This window comes from Pleurodeles waltl, chromosome 4_1 (assembly GCF_031143425.1).
Source record: "Pleurodeles waltl isolate 20211129_DDA chromosome 4_1, aPleWal1.hap1.20221129, whole genome shotgun sequence".
Lineage (NCBI taxonomy): Eukaryota > Metazoa > Chordata > Amphibia > Caudata > Salamandridae > Pleurodeles > Pleurodeles waltl.
This window is the reverse complement of record NC_090442.1, coordinates 521,071,346-521,091,296: the sequence shown is the minus strand read 5'-3', so window position 1 is coordinate 521,091,296 and position 19,951 is coordinate 521,071,346.

The following is a 19,951-nucleotide window of genomic DNA, read 5'->3' as shown; positions in this document are numbered from 1 at the left end:
TTGGCATGTTTTTTTACTTATTTTATGAAATGGTAAATACTGTGAGCAAGCTTAAGAATTTTAATGAGACATGAGGGCACTCTCCTCACTAATACAGACTTACATTCAATAGTGCTTTTCATTTGGATCACAATAAATATATGCAGTGTAAATAGCAAGTAAGCCAAAAATTTCAATTAAAATTGTGAGTTATGGGGATTTTAAAAGAATAATCTTCCAATAAATCGATAATGTGATATTAAAAATATATGGTAAGCAAAAGAAACTAAACGTGTGAGGGATTTTAGAAGACAAAATTTGGTGTTCACCCTTTTCTTTTAATTTTTCACATTACAATGTCTAGCTGATTAATAGTCCCATGTCTAGTGCACTACCTCCAGCCAGTTCGGACCTTTTAGCCAACAACAGTTTGCATGCTTATGGTTATTCAAAAATCTTTTTATTGGTTTTGTCATTTACAACCACATCAACAATGAAATCACCCCTGTTTCATGTACAATTCACGTATAGTACAAAAGATTACAGACGTCAGCCTCTTTGAGGCCCCACCATCCTCCAGAGGATCATTTTAACAAGGGTAAGGATATGTACCGACAATGACCCCACCCTTCCGAAGTCTCCATTATTCATCGGGCGAAGTTTCTGGTTGTAAGTACGGGACTTCTTTCTCTCACGCATCCCCTTTCTTGGCTCAAACTTACAATGTTTAAAGTAGAGGTGGACGAGTCACCAGGGGTAAGGCTTGGCTCCAATAGCCGAGCCAGCAAAATAACTGCCAAGCAACTTGTGCTACAAACCTAAACACAGAATAGAGAAGTTCTAAAATTCAAGAAAGTGTATTTTTCTGTATATGCGGGAGTGTGCATTAGTTCAGATCACTGCACTGAGTGTCATTTGTTGGAAGTGATAGTTTCTAAAATGAAATTGGAAACATTCATGACCCATCACCTCATTCTAATGATGATGCCATTCGTGAACCAAGGGTAATCTGTGCCCTATATGTAGCCAAGGGAGATGGAGCAAACTTATATTCTATTAAACCATGTGCAAAATAGGACAGAAGGTAAAACAAGCATTGGCAAAGCCAATAGGTTTTGCCTTTGTTTTGTTTTGCATTCTATCTTACTACCTGAATTATAAATATGAGGAAAAGGTTATGATGGTGTTTGTTTTAAATTTGATAAAAGTGTTAATAATTGTGTATGTTGTGATGTATGTTGAATTAATATCCCAGGGTTGCAAACTCCTAATTTGTACCTTATTGAATATGGCATTTTATTAGAGTATAGTAATGTGTAGTCAGTAAAGTGCCACTGCACCGGCTGCACCATTAAAACCATGACCATAGTGCCTGCAAGATAACTGCACTTTTGACTGCCTGTTTAGTAGTAAAAATGTTTGGTGTTTAGAGGAGTTCTGACAACATTTGGGCCTGGTTCCGCTGCATCTGCAGTACCATCGAAATCATGACCCTCGTGCCTGTAAGATAACTGCGCAGTTGTGATTGCCTGTTTAGTAGTAAAATATTGTGGGAATCGGTGTGAGATGGTGTATCTGGGGGTGAGAGTGACTATGAGAGTGTCTATCTGGTTATGAGAGTGAATGCATCGGTGTCTTAGTGGGTGTGTCAGTTTCTGTCTGGGTCTGTTAGTGGGTGCATGAGGGTTTCAGTGGGTCTGTGAGTGGGTGTGTCTGAGTGGGTCTGTGAGCGGGTGCATGATGGTCTGAGTGTGGCTGTGAGTGGGTGAGTAGAGTCTGAGTGGGTCTGTGAATGGGTGCATGAGTGTCTGAGTGGGTCTGTGAGTGGTTGCGTAAGGGTCTGAGTAGGTGTGTGAGTGGGTGAAAGAGATTGAAAATGAGAAATTGAGAGATAGAGTGAAAGAGAGGGAGAGAGAGAGTTTTTTAGGTTTTGGTGAATGATACACTTAGAATAAGATATTTCTGGGCAAATTGAAAATAAAATGTATTTGTCAATTAAAAATAGTGAGATCACCTTTCATTATCAACCTTAAACCTTTGAAGTTGAAAAAAAATGAAATAGGGAAATGACCACAGACACAACTGGATTAGAACCTTCAACTTTCAATGCAAGGGTCTGTGACCTTAACCTATAAGCCATAGGTGACTCCTTACTGTGATGATTCCAGACATACCTATGACAGTCAAACCACACACAGGATTGGAATTATTTTTTTGAATGTTCCATCACTTGGAAGGTTTAACAGTCAAAACACCAGTAAATAAACAAACACACTGCAAAGCGATACTAGGATTTTAACCTTCAACCTCCTGAGTAGCAGCACAATACCGTGACCATTAGGTCAGAAGTGACTCTGTTGCACTCTGCATCCAAATGTAACTATAACATTCGTACCAAACATCTTGCTAGTGTTACTCCTTGAAGTAGTTGCATTGAGAGACCATTGTAATGCCAATCTCTCTGTTTCTTCTGTCCCATTATGGGATGGAAGCGAGAGAGAGAGAGAGTGACAGGAACGTGGGCGGAGCCTCAAGGCCCCCGCAGTCCTAGCCGACTCCCCAAGTCCTGTGGGAGGCGGCTTTACAATGTTTCATCTGTCTTTCCAGCACGCATATGTGCATGCAGGAAAGACAGATGAAAACTATGCTATCTGCCAGCAGGAGCTGTTTGACAGCTCCCGCTGTCAGAAAACAGACTTTGTTTGCTTTTGTTAGATGGGGGCTGTTCGCTCCCACCAAGCAAAAGCAAACAGCTATGTCCCAGAGGTGGGCAGTCAGAGACATAGCAGGCGCCAGCCCTGTGGCGTGGCAATCCCAAGGGCCATCTGTGGCTCCACGAGTGGAGGCTGCGTGGCCCCTCTCTGCCATTCTATTTGCCCTGGGAGGTGGCAGTCGCCAGGGCTGTGGGGGTGGGGGGGCGCAGCCCCTGCATTGAATGTGAATTAAGCCATGGGGAGGAGGTGGTCCCTGGGGCTGTGGGGCGGCTGGGTAGCCTCCATGCATTTCATTTGACAGAAGCCCCAGGAAGGTGGTGGTGCCCGGAGCTGTGGGGAGGCCGAGTGCCCCCTCATATTGTGAATGTTTAAAGCTCTTGGGAGGTGGCGGTCCCCAGGGCTGCAGGGGGGAGTACAGTGGCGCCTCGTATTTCATTTTATAAAAAACCTGGGGAGGTGGGAGATCCTGGAGCTGCGAAGGGGCCGGACGACCCCCCTGCATTAAAATTTCAATGCCCCCGGGACCCAGCCGGCACTTGGTTTTTTAAAACATTTTCACTGGATCCATGGATCCACTGCAACTTACGGTGAAAAAAAATAAAAAATGCCTTTTAGCTCTGGGTGGAACGGTCCCTTTTGTACCCCATCACCAGACCTCAGGGTGTCCTTACCCTGACCCCTTTTCTTTTTTTATGTTTTTGTCTGGGAATCGGCTGAAGCTGGGTCCCAAGAAGGCTGACAACACATTCTTGTTGAAGTGTTGTCAGCCAAATAGCATGAGATCAGGAGGGTTCGCAAAGCCTTTATGTTCCTATACATACAAATTTGGATTTTCTTTAATTTTTTCAAAAACTACTGAATGGATTTACACCAAGTAACAAAAAGGGCAAATCTGGTGTAACTCCATCCAGTGGTTTGGGTGCTCTCGCTGTTTAAAATACCTATGAGAATTAACATGGGAAATGTTCCATTTTTGACCCCCTCTTTTTCTTGGCCCCTGCTTTACGAATCACCTTGAAACGTTCCAGACAGCAGCTGATGTGACTGTCAATTTTTGGGGGAAAATCTTGTGAAGATTCATCAAGTGGATCCAAAGATAATAGGCAAGTAAAAAACGCTTTTTCTATAGAAACGAGATCCTAACTATAGGTACCCGGTGGCGACCACCACTTGGTAATATATATAAATAGAAAGGTCCTGGAGAACCAGGGCTGGAATTCGGTGGTCTGAGTTGGGCCATAGAAGATGTCATCAATGATATAATATGTTGAGTAATTATCTATGCATGGCGAAGGCATGAGTTGTAGTTACCGTAGGGCGAAAGTTATAGTTCCTATAACCTTTATTTTTTTCTGTGAATTTCTATGTTTTTTAACGTTTAACATAAAGTCATTTTAATTACTATACGTTAATCCAACGACCGCTGCACACAGACGATGACAGAAAACACAGCAGAGAACAGTCTCACAATGTAAATGCTTCACAAAAAGTACGATCAATTAATTAACCGAACCAATATAGTACATATTTGATGAACGGTCAGTTTGTTCTACAACAGGCAGCCAACACATGTTTCGTCTTTAGGCGACTTTTTCAAGGCTGCAAGAACACATAAAAAAAGAAAGAAAAAATATGTATATACATAGTCATAATATGAAACAGCTACAATAATACATATGTATCAAGTGTGAAAGCTGTCGTATGTAGAGGCTACCAACAAAAGCACACCAAGTAACCACAAAAGAGAACCACATTGGATTACGGAAACGTTGAAAATATCAGAGTCGCATCCTTTTTCACTTGAATTTTTATTTATTGCTCACGATTGGACATTCCTCTCCTCCTTCTGTTTATACCTATTTGTGTATATATATATATATATATTCTTCATTTCTTTCTCTTGTTCTTTCTTTCTTTCTTTTGTCTAAATATGCACTATATTGGTTCGGTTTATTAACTGATTGTACTATTTGTGAAGCATTTACATTGTGAGACTCTTCTCTGCTCTGGGTAACCTTATAGGTCATTATAGGGATGGGTTCATCTCCCACAACGTTTGACACAATTTGGTTAGCATAGTGTCTTTACCTGTTGAGCAGATTATTTATAAACATTGATATACTCAACACATACGAGAAGTGCAGTGTTTGGTATACCACTGCCACTTTTCTTTAGTTTATGGTCCGAACTATAACTACCTACTGGCGACCCCCAGTAGGTGTATATATATATATATATATATATATATATATATATATATATATATATATATATATATATATATATATCTGCATGAACATATTCAAATATTCAATTCATAATATTTTTACACTTTTTGTTAATATTTTATTTTTATACTTTTTACAAAGTTTCACACCACACTTTGAAGACAGTATTTCTTTTAGTACTTTTATGCTTCTAGTGTTTATTGTAATTGTTGCAAAATAAATAAATGAAACAATGGAAGGCTTGGCAAAGCCAGAACTGTTGACATTGCCAGTCCTTGTTAGGAAGGCATTTAAAGACAGATGGTATAAGATGGTAAAGGGCTGCCCTATTAGCAGCCTTCTGTCATGGTTCAACTAAAAATAAAATATCCAAATTAAAATATAACATTTCTAAAACTATCAAATAAGAAGCAAGCACAATAGTGAGAGTAACAATAAAGCCAAACAATGGTAAGCATAGTGCAGACTTTAAGTCCACTGTTAGATCTTGGTAAACTGAAAAAGGTCTTTTGAAACCACACAGCTTTCACCGTATAGTAAGGTCGACCTAATAAAATTGTTAATGCTCCTGCATTACATCATTTCAAGGCACAATGCATTCCTGTATCACGAGAGACACCAGGACTTAGGGCCTTCATACTCTTGTTGACCAGATAGCTAAAAAACAAAAAAAAGTTGGCTTTTGAGAAACACACATTTTATAGAACTGCACATTTCATGGGGAAATTAGTGGCAACCTAACTCTCTAGATTAATGTTTCCCCTTGTAATAGGAAGTAGGGAGGCAAGAAAATGAGGCAGATGAAAAGTGATTGCAAGTACTGGTGTGGGCCGTAAAGCAGACCATGCGAATAAGAGTCTGAGTACAGGAAGGCACTGGTGGATCATGTTGAGATTTCCAGTCTGATGGAGCATTGGTGTGGTGTGTCGTGAGTTGCAGCTGCCCTCAAAATTTGCAAATGAGCTGTCTATCAAGGGTGACATGCTTTTGACTGGAGTCCTATTATTGTCCTGTTAGTGACAAGGGGGCATTAGTGAGGATTGTTCACATAGCGTACTCAGGAATTACCTTTACAAGGTGATCTGTCAGAACCAACTATCGGTTGTCCTTGATGCAGAGTGATTTAGAGAATTACATAAAAACATTGTGTGGTCTGTTGTTCATGAGCTGAACAATTATGAGCTTCCAGTGTTAATTTCAATCAATGTAGAAATCATGAGAAATATTTGCTGTGGATTTCCTATGAGCATTTCAAATGTTAGTCCATCAGTTCTAGCACTCAGTAGTGAATGTGGATTAAGATTATATGTGACTGTGAGGGAGGCCTTTGGAGAACCAGTCCTGGAAAAGTGTAATTATTTTTACTGCAAATGTCAAAAAACCTATTACTAACAATATGCATAGAGTGGGCTTTGAGTCTTGCACTGACTTGCATGAGGGACTACTTTACAACTAAATCCATCCCTGCCCACTTCTGCCTTGTGTCTCATGCTATTATGCTAGTGCTGTCTTTGATTGTATATTAAACCCTAACCTACAGGCTTTGCCAATGCTTGTTTATTTATGTGTTTTGCTTAAAGGGTTTGCCAACGTTACTCTGCCGGACAAGGGATCCAAGTTTGTATCTGCCTGGAAGAATGGCTACTCTGTACGGTGACATTCTGCATTAGTGTGGGCTTATACCAGAGTAAAGGTAACAACCATAGTGAAAGAATTAACTCTCTTGCTTGGAAGTGTGTCATTTTATCAAAGTATGGGAGCCAAAGCCCAAAAATCACCTGAACCTCAATATTCCAAACACCACAAATTTCTACCCAATTGGTTTGCCTCTGGAATCTCCATTATTTCATGTAGTTAGAGACTACACTCCTCATAAAAAATAAACATTTAAGCAGAATAATAGAATAAATGAGGAAGTGCTAATAACTTAGTTCTAGATAAAAATAAGGGACAAGATATTTATTGCAGAATTTTTTGTAAATGTGATACATGAAAAATACATACAATCCCATGAAGGCCCAATAACAGAAATACAGTCATACAAACTAAACCCAATTTAGACAATTCTAATCAAAATCACAAATAAAACTGACGGTATCCCCCATAAGAAAATCTATGTCAAATGGACATAAAAATGAAAAGCCTCCCAGCAAACAGCAGCCCCAGAGACAACTATAAAATGACTCTTCCCGATACTAAAGCTCAAGAGTTTTTATAAACAAATCACACATTCTGTCACTAGATTCTGAAAATTCTGCATGATTTGATAATGGTTATAGTCGCTTTGGCAAATCAGAAACATCAACTTAATTACACACTTCCTAACACAATGTTCTTCTTTGAATCCCTGACGTCATTCACATGGTGCTTCATGGAAACGAGAGAAGAGATGGTTTGCAGCGGGACACTGATTGGAAGGAGGATGAGCAGGGGCGAGAAAAGCAGAACACCAGATACTGCTTCCATATTAAAATAAATGGCGTCTCACATACAAATGTGGCATAACCTCTTCACAGTATTAATTACTTTTCAAAGTGACTCAGTAAACTAATTTCAAGTGTGACATCACTATTTCGTCGATTATGACTCTATGTATCATTAAAACCATCACATTTCAAAATTAATTTTCACCCATCATTACACATTTATGCATTTTTTAAAAAGATACTACAAACGACTAAAGAAGTGCCAATTGGTTGAGGCTGTATGTACTAGGTAATGACCCTAAAGGAATACTCCTCATTCAACCAGTGATCCCAAGCCATCTATCCAGGGGAAATCAAGCAGCATCCTATTTATGGCTGAGTGGCCGCGGATGTTGTATTAATGAAGGAGCCAAGGATAGACTGGAAAAGTTCTTACAAACGTTGTTCACATGTTGTGGTTGTGGAAGTGAAGGTGGATGATCCCTATGTTAAGGGAAAGAAATGGATAAAAGGAGTGAAGGAGGATTGTCAGGTGTATGTCAGTTTAATGGGCTGTCACTTGACAGGAGTTTTCACATTGTGAGGGCTCTATTCATGTACTGGGCTCAGATGCTATACTATTGTTAGATGAAGGTGTGTCTTTACAACCAGCGATGGTCATAGATATCTGTGGGAAAATGTTACTGTGAATTGCCCAGGTCTTTTTTCATGTGTTACCCCCACTAGTTCAATTATCCAATAGAGGATTGTACCCCCACATGGATGAGGATTTTGAAGGTGCCATACATGAGAAAAAAGCTAGGTTTTTTTATGCCTGTTGAAGGCAGGATGCTCCTAGTAATACTGCGTCAGTCAATCGTGGTAAGTTTGAGTCTGTCAGGTTCAAGAACTTGTCGATACAGTATAAGAGAGTGCATTGCAGTTTGCCTTATCCCCAATCTAGTGAACTTATTGGGGCCTAATAACAAACTGCATGTTGTAGTACGCTTAGTAGTACTACCAGTGGTTAATTTAGAAAATAAAGAGTGCTGGTTCCCTAAGCTCTGCTCAGAAGCTTGGGGGTGGTGTTACTAAATGTCAATGCACCATAGAAGAAGGCTGCATAGTCCTGAATCCACTTCAGGCCTCTTTAGTACACTGTTTGACACTTCCTGTCCCTTTATCTCACTCCTGCGTTTTCTTATTTTCTCCCTTTGTGGCGTTTGTTTTGTCTTTCTCTTCCTTCTTTTTTTCCATTTGTGTGCCAGGTGCCCCGACTGGCAGTGACTGGCTCAAATTAAGCACTGAGTACTACAATAGTACTACTCATGTATCACAAAATGTTATTTACAAACCTCTGTCTGTAGGTCTTTTATTTGTGGAAGTCTCTGCACTGAATGTGGAGGTCCTGCCAATCGTGTCGAGCAAAAAATACACTTGTAAAGTTACTTGTAGTAACTTTACACTCATATATTACATTCATTCTGACTTAACCCCCTACACTGCAGGGGTCGAGACATGGAACGTTACATCTGTAGTAAATTTAGAGTCAGACAAAGGCAACATGAGAAAACCTATCTATGTAGATTGACTTGTGTAAATTTACTTTGATGAATAGCCCCTTTGAGTGCACTCGGTATTATGAAGATGTGACCACTGTGTGGAGGCTGGAACAATATCTTTGGGCAAGGGTGCGCATATCATGTTTTTGTCCTGCAAAAGCAGTCCTTATTTTACCAATGTTTACAAGCAGGGGTGGACGAAAAATTCTGCTCCTCCAGGCAACGGGTGGTGCCATTCACACTGATTTTACCGTGCGGGATAAACACCTGCTGCTAAAAATCAGTGCACGCAGCCTGAGTACTGGAATTCTGGGGGAAATCCACAGAATCTTGCAGAGTTATTAGGTTACTCTGCGAAATGCAGTGGAGTGAAACTCCACAAGTTCCACCAAGGCCTAGTTTCAAGCAGTTTGAACTGTTGAGGGAACAGAAGATAGTTTATCCCTGGGATATTTAAAAATGTGAGTTGGATATAAAGTGAATGTGAGGCACCGGTAGCAAGGTATGGGGGGACAGATACAAATAATTAAATCCAAGCAGACTGTGTTGAAGTCATATGTTTCTAAAAAAGCAAGGTTGAGGAAATGAATGCAGCAGTTAGGGATGCTTTATGAAATGGTGAGCTAAGGGTGAAGTGAAACCCTCATCCAAATGTCTTCAGGTTATAGTGCTTAAGAGGTAACAACGTCTTTGTACAGGGCACTGGGAGAGTCAGAAAGCTAGGTCACCAGGTGTATGGCTGTCTCTAAAGCAGTAAAGATGGCTGTGAACGAGTAATTTGGGGAGGTTTGCTTGATGGATCGCTATTCTGTGGGAGTTTATGCTCTAAGGTTTATATCCAAGCTCTGGGATTAAACATTTTACCACTGTGATTATTTTATTCTTTCATCTTCATCCAGAGTATGTTGCACTAGCACCTCTGATTTATATCTGTTTTTAAGCTGCATGTTCTTCTGTCATACTATGTGTCACGTTTTGATACTTATGGTTTTCTTTTGTGTGTATTTTCTGTGTTGCTGGTGGGCAGGGCCGGCTTGTGGGCAGTGTGACTGGTGTGGAGGCCCTGGGCGCTGACCTGGGAGGGGGTGTGGCCTCAGGGAGGAGGGCACTGTGTTTAGCAATAACTTACAATTTAAAAACAACTGCAGTGGAGGTCCTCGTGCACCCAGCTTTCTGGCAGCAATATAAATGTCAAGATAACTCATGTGATTAATGTTCCTGCTAGGAACTTTGTCTAGAGGCAGTTTTGACTTGCCATACAGTAGCACAGAGGGTTACTATGCCTGCTGCAAAGAATGCACACTGTGCAGATCACCGATCTGTTGTTTATGTGGATAGCTGAATGGATAATGCTTTTGTCATAGAGATCCTTTTGTTAACGCAGTTCATAAGATACAACCCTAATACAGAACAGTGACTATTAAGAACTGTCATCAAAGAGCTGCCTGCAAACAGCACAAAATAAGTTAGGATGTTAGGTTTTTTTCTCCAACCTTTCATTATCTATTCCTAATGTTGCTAGAAAAGGTTTGTTTGGATAGATATACATTCTTACTATTAAAGCTAGCCTTTACCAGTGCTTTAGAACAAATTAAATGTATGTGAGACTGGGGCTATGGAGAGATGAGGGGCACTTTGCCTGGTGGTAGTAATGGAATTTGAGGAGAAGGTCATGGGGGGAGGGCACCAAAAGTTATTGTCGCACTGAGCGCCACCATGCTAGGTAGAGAAGGGTGTATTTGATAGTTTGTGCGTAGTCTACTGGTATTTCATCGGCGGTCCTTCTCGGTTAGAATTAGAATGGCTTTAGTTGATGGCCTACCACATACTTATGGGCTATGGGCTCTACATCTGCTCTTGTTTTGGGCTCTTCATCTTTCATATTTCTTAGTAACACAAGAGTTAACTCCCTACATTTTGCTTGATTCCTCCACGCTATTGCAAAGATCTTGTGAGGGACTGGGAGTAAGAATATGCCTGGGACTAGCCAGTGATTTGAACTTCTTGACTATCCCTTCTGTTTTGTTTTTGGCTTTGATTTTTTGTGTGAAGTATAGTTTCTAATACCTTGTAGATGCTATGCAGTGTCCTCCAGCGTATATTACGCATTTTAATGTCTTCACCTTCCTATGTTTTCCCTAGAGATCAAGCTTTCCATTTTACTGCACAGAGGTCGCTCGTGAACCATTCTCTTAGGCGCACTTCACTAAGGTTTACGGCAAGCCAAAATCACCAGTGTCATCAATGTTACCCCTTGCGGTGCCTTTATCCAAAGTGCAATCTCCTTCAAAGAAATTGTGTGTAAAATGAGTACACAATCTTTTCATTGCAGCTAATTAGGAAGATTTTTTTTATCTATTATTGAAAAATATAACAACTTGAACCACCATGGCAGGAACCCAGGCAATTCATAACTTATTTACCCGATGCTCCTTTTCTTTACAGGAGATGAATTTCTGTTTGTTTTTCATGGGCACAATCCAGATTGTTGTCAACTCTGTCTCCATCCTGTCTTTGATAATGTTACCCAAGAGACGCCCAATCTACAAAGACAGTGGCACCCAAAAAGTGTTTGCTTTCTGTTTAACAGTGACTACAGTCTGAACGGCACATTGTTAAATGCCTGAGTGTGGTCAATGTGTGCAACAAAAACAGGGGCATTTCACGCGTATTTCTATTAAATAACCAATCTTTGTAAAATTGATATTAGTCGCTTTTATGTACTTGCTAACGCATCCTTTTATGTCAACTTTATACACATTAGGACTCGTTTTAGGCCAATGAATCTTGTGACCCAGTGGTGAGACACCATAGGACGAGATAACTGATCAATATGTCAAGTAATATATCAATAATGTCATCAATATTCACCACCACACTGCACTTTACCTTGGTTATAGACATTAATCAAATTGTTGACGCAACCATGACCTTTCAGCCATGAATAACCACACCTCTGATAGAATTTTATGAATTTTATTCCTTATTAATTACAATCTACTAGTAGAAGTGTCAATCTCAAAACCAAGAAGCATAAGAGCATAGTCACAATATGGCAACTGTGATAAGATTTAATTAATGCAAGAATCACAAACATAAGAACATAGCACGGCGTGAACATAGATCAGAATACAAGAATATCACTTGAGTCTCAGTTCAGCATAGTGTAACGTCAGTCTTTATCTATTTGCGTCAGTCAGAGTGATTACCTATCCTAACCACCAATTAGCATCAGCATGTTGGACTTAATGCAAAATAATTTAGAACATCAATTTAGAAAACATCTAGCTATGGCCTCTATTTAAAAATGAGCAGTTGGTACCTAGAAAGGAAAAGCAAACAGACAAATTACAAATCGCATTGTCATAATTACCCTCCAAGGATTAGGTCTGCACACAGGATCAGTCTTCGTCTTCAGGACATCAGTTAAATCGCCATCAGTCTACCTCGTCTAAAGGACAGGGGACACTTCCCTCATAAGGAGGAGAAGCGCAAAGGGCAGTCTATGGGTGAGGATAGTTTATTAAGTCTCAAAGTCACCAAACAGAGTGACAGAGTTTCTGGATAAAATCAGTAGCATTCCCTACCTAGTTCCCTCGTCCCTTCTGTGACATGAGTTTTTATCCCTTTTTCGTAATACCTTCCCCCAAAATTCTATTGAACATTCACTATACCCCACTATCTTTAACCTATAAAATTATACATTAGGTAATCCGAATTGTCGCCCCATGATAATTTATTACACTTTGATTGGTCTTCATAATTGACGTCTTCGGAGGTGGCACATCCGGTGGGTTTCTTCACCACTTGGCACGTTTCTTGGGTCATGAGTTCCTTTGTCCATGGTCAAATGTCCTTGTACATTTAGATTAATCTATTTTCGTTTCAAATTGTATTTGAATTCACACTAAGGCAGCTAGCATGCAGATGGGAACAAATCTCGTTTGTTACATAAAACGAAGGAAAAGAACAAATGCAGGGTCATGGCCCTTTGCGAGTCAGCACTCTGGAAAACAGAGAAAAATGCTTTAATATGAGCGCTTTGGCAGCCAAATCTACAACTTACGCTAATTTAAGGCCTATGAGATTTTAATACAAATGTAATATGGTAAGTGTTAATATAAATCATGGCATGAACAGTTTTACTTATCATTGTTAGCTCACGTATATAATTGTGACCACATACATTATAGTCGAATTCCAGATGCGCGTTTAAGCATTACTCTTCTTATTGTCGTTTTCTATGCAGCATTGTTGATCATTGATATAAGCATTTCACGTCTAGTATATGTAATATTAAACTATGCTCTATCATACTCTTGCTAAATTTTTAAATTACAGCCCTGCGGTAACAACAATTTCGTTTTTAGTGTTTTTATTCATCCTTAACATTTCCAAACAACTCCCGAAATAATACAAAGGCATTTCAGCATATGCGGTAAAACCTCAGCACATTTTGTACCCCAAGTACTGAAAGCAAGTCTTTATTCATTTTGCATTTCATGAAGGTCTGAAATTGACCAAGACGGTGACAGCGCTTAATTAGCTTTCATCAGTCTCAGGGGAAATGACTTCTACACATTAAATGAACAACCATGTTATAACTTAAGTATTTCAAACATCACCATTAAGGACATGCAATATCGTTTAGTGTCGCTAGTTTTGCACCCACATTTGTTTTTCAACATTAAAGGTTTTCTGTTATTTTGAGTTAGATTTTTTAAACTGCGTCTGGCAGTGCAACTGTTTATTTTTCGGACTAATCTCTGCAATGCCCCCTGGTGCTGCAGCCCTGCACCCGACTTTTCCTTTTTCTGAGCACTGTTTTAGGTCTCGAGACTGCGGGGGCACGGGGGAAGGGGTGGAATGCCACGTGCAGACCACAGCAAAATTAAACTTATACCTGGGACAAAGTGTCCTAGAACACTTAGGGAAGGTGCCAATAATAAGTAATTTTGTGTGACTGCAATTGGAATCTATAATGACATCAGTTTCTTTCAGTTAATGAGTTCCAGCTAAGTGTAATAAATACTAATGTATTTTCATAAATCCAAAAACACGTGAGTCATCTAAAGGCAGCGTTTGCCATATGGATTGTAGTTACTGATAAAATGGTTTTATGGCGGCGCTAGAGTTGGATGTTCCTGAATTCGCCCCCTCCACCTCCCCAGGCTTTTAGCATGCTCTCCATATCTGATAGATTCCTGGCCTGGGACCTCATAGCGAGTGTTTTTTACAGGTGATAATATTGAATCCAGTAAATACCAGTAAGGCAGAGTGTGTTGTTTACCTTAGGAAGTATTACCTCCTCATTTTGCTTTCAGTCCCGTGTAGTGGATGGGTTGGGTGTGGGAGGGGATAATACAATAGAAACACATGTTGTCCCCTGCTCCAAGCTGCAAAACTCAGAATGAATGGTATTTTCCTGCACAAATTCCATTAGGTTTAACTTGACAACATTTTACATGGGAAAAGTGTGGAATACAGCAGAAGTAGTAACCTCAATTATAATGGAGGTCCTGGTATCTCCTGGGACCGGAGCAGAGGTAGGGAGTTAACTGAATTTGCACACAGACAGGCTACACTCCCATATCATACTTAAGTAGTTTATTTTAAAAGCGTTGATACTGTAGACATATGTTCTGGGGTAATGCTTCTTAGTTGTTTAACATTGACAACTGATGCTCTTACCTGTTGCAACTGGTATGATAGTTTTAGCAACTGACATTTCATGCAAAGGATATTCAAAGGACATTGCAAATGAAGCTGTTTATGGTCCCCGTGCTGTCATCTCCGTCAACAAGAAAGATATTTTCTGTGGTATCTGAATAGTGTGGCTCAACGGTACACCATGTTACGACTGTCATCTCATAATCATCATTACTTGTGAGAAACAAATGAGATCAAGATGGCGGCACAACAATGGGCCTGATTTAGAGTTTGGCGGAGAGGGTTACTGATATCCTGTCCTCCGTATTACAATTGCATGATAGCATATGGACCTTGTAATATGGAGCATGGGATATCTGTCACATTTGTGATGGAGTAACCCTTCCGCCAAACTATAAATCAGGCCCTAAGGGCCCAAAGGGCCTGATTTAGAAGTCGGTGGACAGGTTCATCATCTGCCGAAATCTAAATTCCATCGAGTATAATGGGATTTAGATTTCAGAAGGCGAGATATCCGTCCCCATTGTGATAGAGAAATCAGGCCCTAAGTCTGTTCAACAAAGCAGACATCTGCTGTATGCCTCTACACTTTGGTAGAAATTGATGCACATATGTTAATAGTTGTAGACTGCAATTGTTAGTACTGGATAAAATGGCTAGTAAAACTCCTTGCTTCAAAAGTGAAGTATATTTATAAAACAGAATAATCAATGCATGTGGAAATAGTGTCCATGTAAGTTTATTATAAATACATTGAACTAATGGAATTTCTTTTACACATGACACCCTGGGCCAAAACTGCCTGTAACGTCCTAAGTTATTACACGTCCTCAAGAGCTGCTGGAACAATCTGCAAAGTGGGGGTGCTGTCTTCAAAGTTATATCACTAAAGTCATAGGGACTATTCCATCACGCTCCACGTTACAAAAAATGTGCTTCATTTGTGCTTTTCTAACTGCTGATATATTTTGAAACATTTGTACAGTTCATTTGCAGGTATTGAAATGTTGTTGTGCATTATCAAAAACTGGCATCCTACAGTCTTTCCTTTCACACACCATGTACTCCAGCAAAATTTGTCAGATGGTTCACTTTAGAGTAACCTTCAACTTTGCAGTCAGAGAATTAAACGTAAACATCACTCCATGTTAAAAGAATAAACAGCAATTTGCTCGTTCACCCTCTGAACTCCAGCGTGGTTATTTTTGAGGTGCCACGGCACCCCTACTTTCAGCTCCCGACCTCCTCTATGCCTCCCAAGACAACAAGTTAGACAGAGAGCTTTTGCCTACGCAGACCACGCCCAACACAGCGTTATTTGTTTTAGAAAGTGCTCTCATGATTTAGATATGTAATGATTTGGCTTGCTCACAGTTTCGTGCTAGTGGCGTTCATTTGAAAGTGCAGTACACAGAAAACAAAATGAAAACAAGAGTTCACAAAGTCAGTAGGTATTGCCTCAACAATTTATAATGTCGATGCTAAATAGCACAGGCCAAAGTAAAGCATGTTGTGTACTAACATGGGCTGTGCTTTAAATGGGCAGGTACTGTCCGGTACTGAGTACCTGCACCTCTTTAACTTGAAAAGGAGAGTACCTGCACTTCTCAACACTATTTTAATACATTTAATGGGAGAGCACCAGCACTTCTCGGGAGCAAGAAGGCACTGTGGACAGTGAGTACCAGGGCTTCTCTAGTTCCATTTAAAATACTGCACAGGGGCATAATCACAAATGTACATGCATGCTTAATCTCTCTCTCTCTCTCTCACACATGCACATGCACACGCACACATCACACACCAATTCCGAAACACACACACACGCACTACAGTTGTATATTCTTAATGCAAGAACCAACAGTCACGAATAGTGCTCAACTCATTCAACAGTTGCAGGGACTTACACTTTCTTCTATTAAACGCAGATCAAATTATTACGAAATTTGCTGTAGTATATTGTATTTGATTGTAAAAAATCAAATGCTCCTCAAACTCACAACTATCAGCAGTTTTTATATGGAACACAACAGAGATCTACTACTCTGGACTTGGGTGAATGGAGCCATGCTAATGCAGAAGACGTACATTAAATATCAATGTCGTAATCAGGGCTCCCAGAAGGTTTTGTTGGACACTGGTCAAAACCTTCAGGTGAGGCCCTAATGACAGCAACATACTGTGCTGCAACAATGGCCACGTTTGGATTAGATTCACCACACCAAAGGAATAGTTGTTTCTAAAGCGTGCTGGACAGTTAAAGTATGATATTAGAGAGTATCATTTAAGACACTTTCATTTTCTAATATCATGCCGATTTGCATTTTTGGGGATTTTTTTACAATATACATTTCAAGAATAGGAAAGCTATTGAAGGTTTTCCTGCAAGGATTCTCGAACATGCATGACAAATTAAGCATTTTAAAGCACACTGTGACAGTCTAACTCAATATACAGAAAGGTATCTTTTACAATACAATTCCGAGACATTCCACTCCCACCCGTACACATCCTGAAAGAATTGTGGCAAATGTTATTAAACTCCAAAAACTCAAATACAGCACAGATGGGGAGCAAATACATTAGGAGAAAAGAGTGAGAGAACAGGGCGCAAAGACATCGAAATAAGGGAGGGTAAAGAAACAAATGGCTGTGCAGGACACAACTACAGCATGGCAGGGAGTGACGATGACATGAAAGGACACATGCATTTTCACTGAGGCATTGAGGAGCACAGAAGTAATGTGTTAGGGAGGACAATGTCCCAGTAGGAGGAGGCCTCTCATTAGCATGTAGAAGGAACAACTTTGGATTTGCATACCCCTTGCAACTTCCTAGAAGGAACATGGGGCCCTCTTCTTACACCTCCATGGCGGGGTGCAGGTTTTGTAGGCACACGTGGGTGAAGGGTTAATTCGGGAGATCACACTCGGCTGCTTCCTGCAGGGGAGTAGTGAAGGCACCCACTGGATCTGCGTGGGAGTGAAGTTGTCTGGTGCTGAGGTCTGTCTTCTCTTTATTTTCCTTCTTTTCTTTCCTGATTTGTCCATATTGCTAGTATTACATCTTCTGCAGGGATGTCTGCCTTGCCATTCAGGTATGGCGGTGTGTTTAGTATACTGGCCTCGAGGGTGAGGCCGCAGACCTTGAAGATGACGTGTGTGGGTAGTAACACCAGTGGTGTCTGCACTTCTGAAGTCAGCCTCGTGAGTTGTGGTTAGAGGTGTGGAGGAGGGAGAGCTGGTGCATGCTCCCTCGCAGGGATGGGGAGACCTGCCGGACACACAGAAGGGACTGAGTTGTGGAAAAGGAGCCGAGTACAAGAGACGAAAAGGCTGGAATCCTGCTGATTAAAGTGTAGCGGGGGACGCTCTGAGTATGGGTCGCCTGCTTGGAATGAATGCAGAGTAGGGGCAAAAGTACCTTGTCCATTCCGCACGCGAGTGCCAGGGAAAAACAGCACACTCTCTGGACCCATTGATTGCGTGCCATCGATTATCATATGACAATTGTTCAAATGAGTAATCAATTATTCGCCATTATCCACGCTGAAAGAAAATAGTTTACATTACAAAGCCTGCAAGGCATAATCAGAGTGAAATGACACGGTATTCTCTGGTGATAATTCCAATTCAAATTACACGCCTTGCAATTAAATCCAAATTTAAATTAAAAACGGAGTCCTGTGATTGAGGTAGAGAGTAATGAGTGTACAAAGAATGCAATTTTCCGGGGACCATTCATCGAACGTGCCTTTCACATTCTATTTGTTGTCTATAATATATTCTCTGTTCTCCACCCCTTCTTCCTAACAGCCAAAAAGTGTAGCATCACGATTACAGACGCGTGTCTACGGTGTAATTATGCTAATATACAACAGTATTTCGAAAAGAAAACACTTGAAAGATAGGTGCTGCGTGGAACGCGCTCGGGATCCGGGCTGTCTCCTCTCATCCCGCTGTTGCACACGACAGCAAAAAGAAATTATGGAATACTTAAGTCTTCTTCGAGAAAGCCCCTTAAAAATGATGGAGGTGCAAATCTCGACGAACAAAGAACAACATCCATTGCACAAAAAATAATTATTGTTCCAGATAGCAAATTGCAGTAATCCGTCCGATTACTCATATAGTGGTGTTGAGCTAAAGATGCATTTAAACTGCCCGCACGGAGACACCATTTCCTGCGAACTCTCCCATCAGTTTACCTAAACAGGGCATATTCCATGTTTTTTATCCAATAAAAAAGTATTCGATGGTATCAGTGGTATAGCCCTAGGTCATAGAGCAAGGAAGGATATGGGCGCCCTGGTTGTTATTTTCAATATAAAGTTCAGCAATAACCAAGGTTCTGTGGGTCCCTCAGGCCTCTGAACTCCGGTGCCACTGCACCCGCTGCACTGATGGAAGCATCGCCCCTTTCATTGACCTACTAAAGCCCAGAAGACTGTCAAGCGCCTCTCAGTTAGCACTATGCGCTGCCATTATTTACGATGAGGAGCCTTCAGAATCAGGGAGCAGTTTTTAGGTTTCACTGGACAGGGCAGCTGTTGATAGGCCTTATGCAGTCAACAGAAAGGTGTGGGAAGAAGCACCACTGACAGGGGTTTGTCTCCAACCACATGTTAATTGTATTGCGTACAGCATCTATTCAGTATGAAAAGTTACAAGCAAGGCTGTAGCTCTGACTTATTTGTTATTACTCTGTGTTAAAGCCTGTAGACAGGTATTTTTTTAAAACGATTCTCAGAGATTACTGTATTAGGTAAGGGCTTTACTGTTATCAGGGGCAGCTCCTCCATAACTATGGCCCTCATTCCAAGACCACGGGGGCCATTTCGACTTTCCCGTTGGGCCGGCGGGTGCCCGCTAAGGGAGCGCCCGCCGGCCCAGCGGGAAAGGACCTGCAACACAGAAGCCGGCTCCGAATGGAGCCGGCGGTGTTGCAGGTGTGCGACGGGTGCAGTTGCACCCGTCGCGCTATTCACTGTCTGCTATGCAGACAGTGAATAGCATACTGGGGCCCTGTTAGGGGGCCCCTGCACTGCCCATGCTAGTGGCATGGGCAGTGCAGGGGCCCCCAGGGGCCCCAGGACACCCGTTCCCGCCATCCTGTTTCTGGCGGTGAAAACCGCCAGAAACAGGCTGGCGGGAAGGGGGTTGGAATCCCCATGGCGGCGCTGCTTGCAGTGCCGCCATGGAGGATTAGCCCAGCCGGGGCTAATCCGGCGGGAAACCGCCAGACCCGGTTTTCCGACCGCAGCTTTACAGCCACGCTCGGAATGGGCAGGGAAGCACCGCCAGCCTGTTGGCGGTGCTTCCGTCATTTTAGCCCTGGCGGTCGCGGACCGCCAGGGTTAGAATGACACCCTATGTTTTTTACACAGTTGCTGG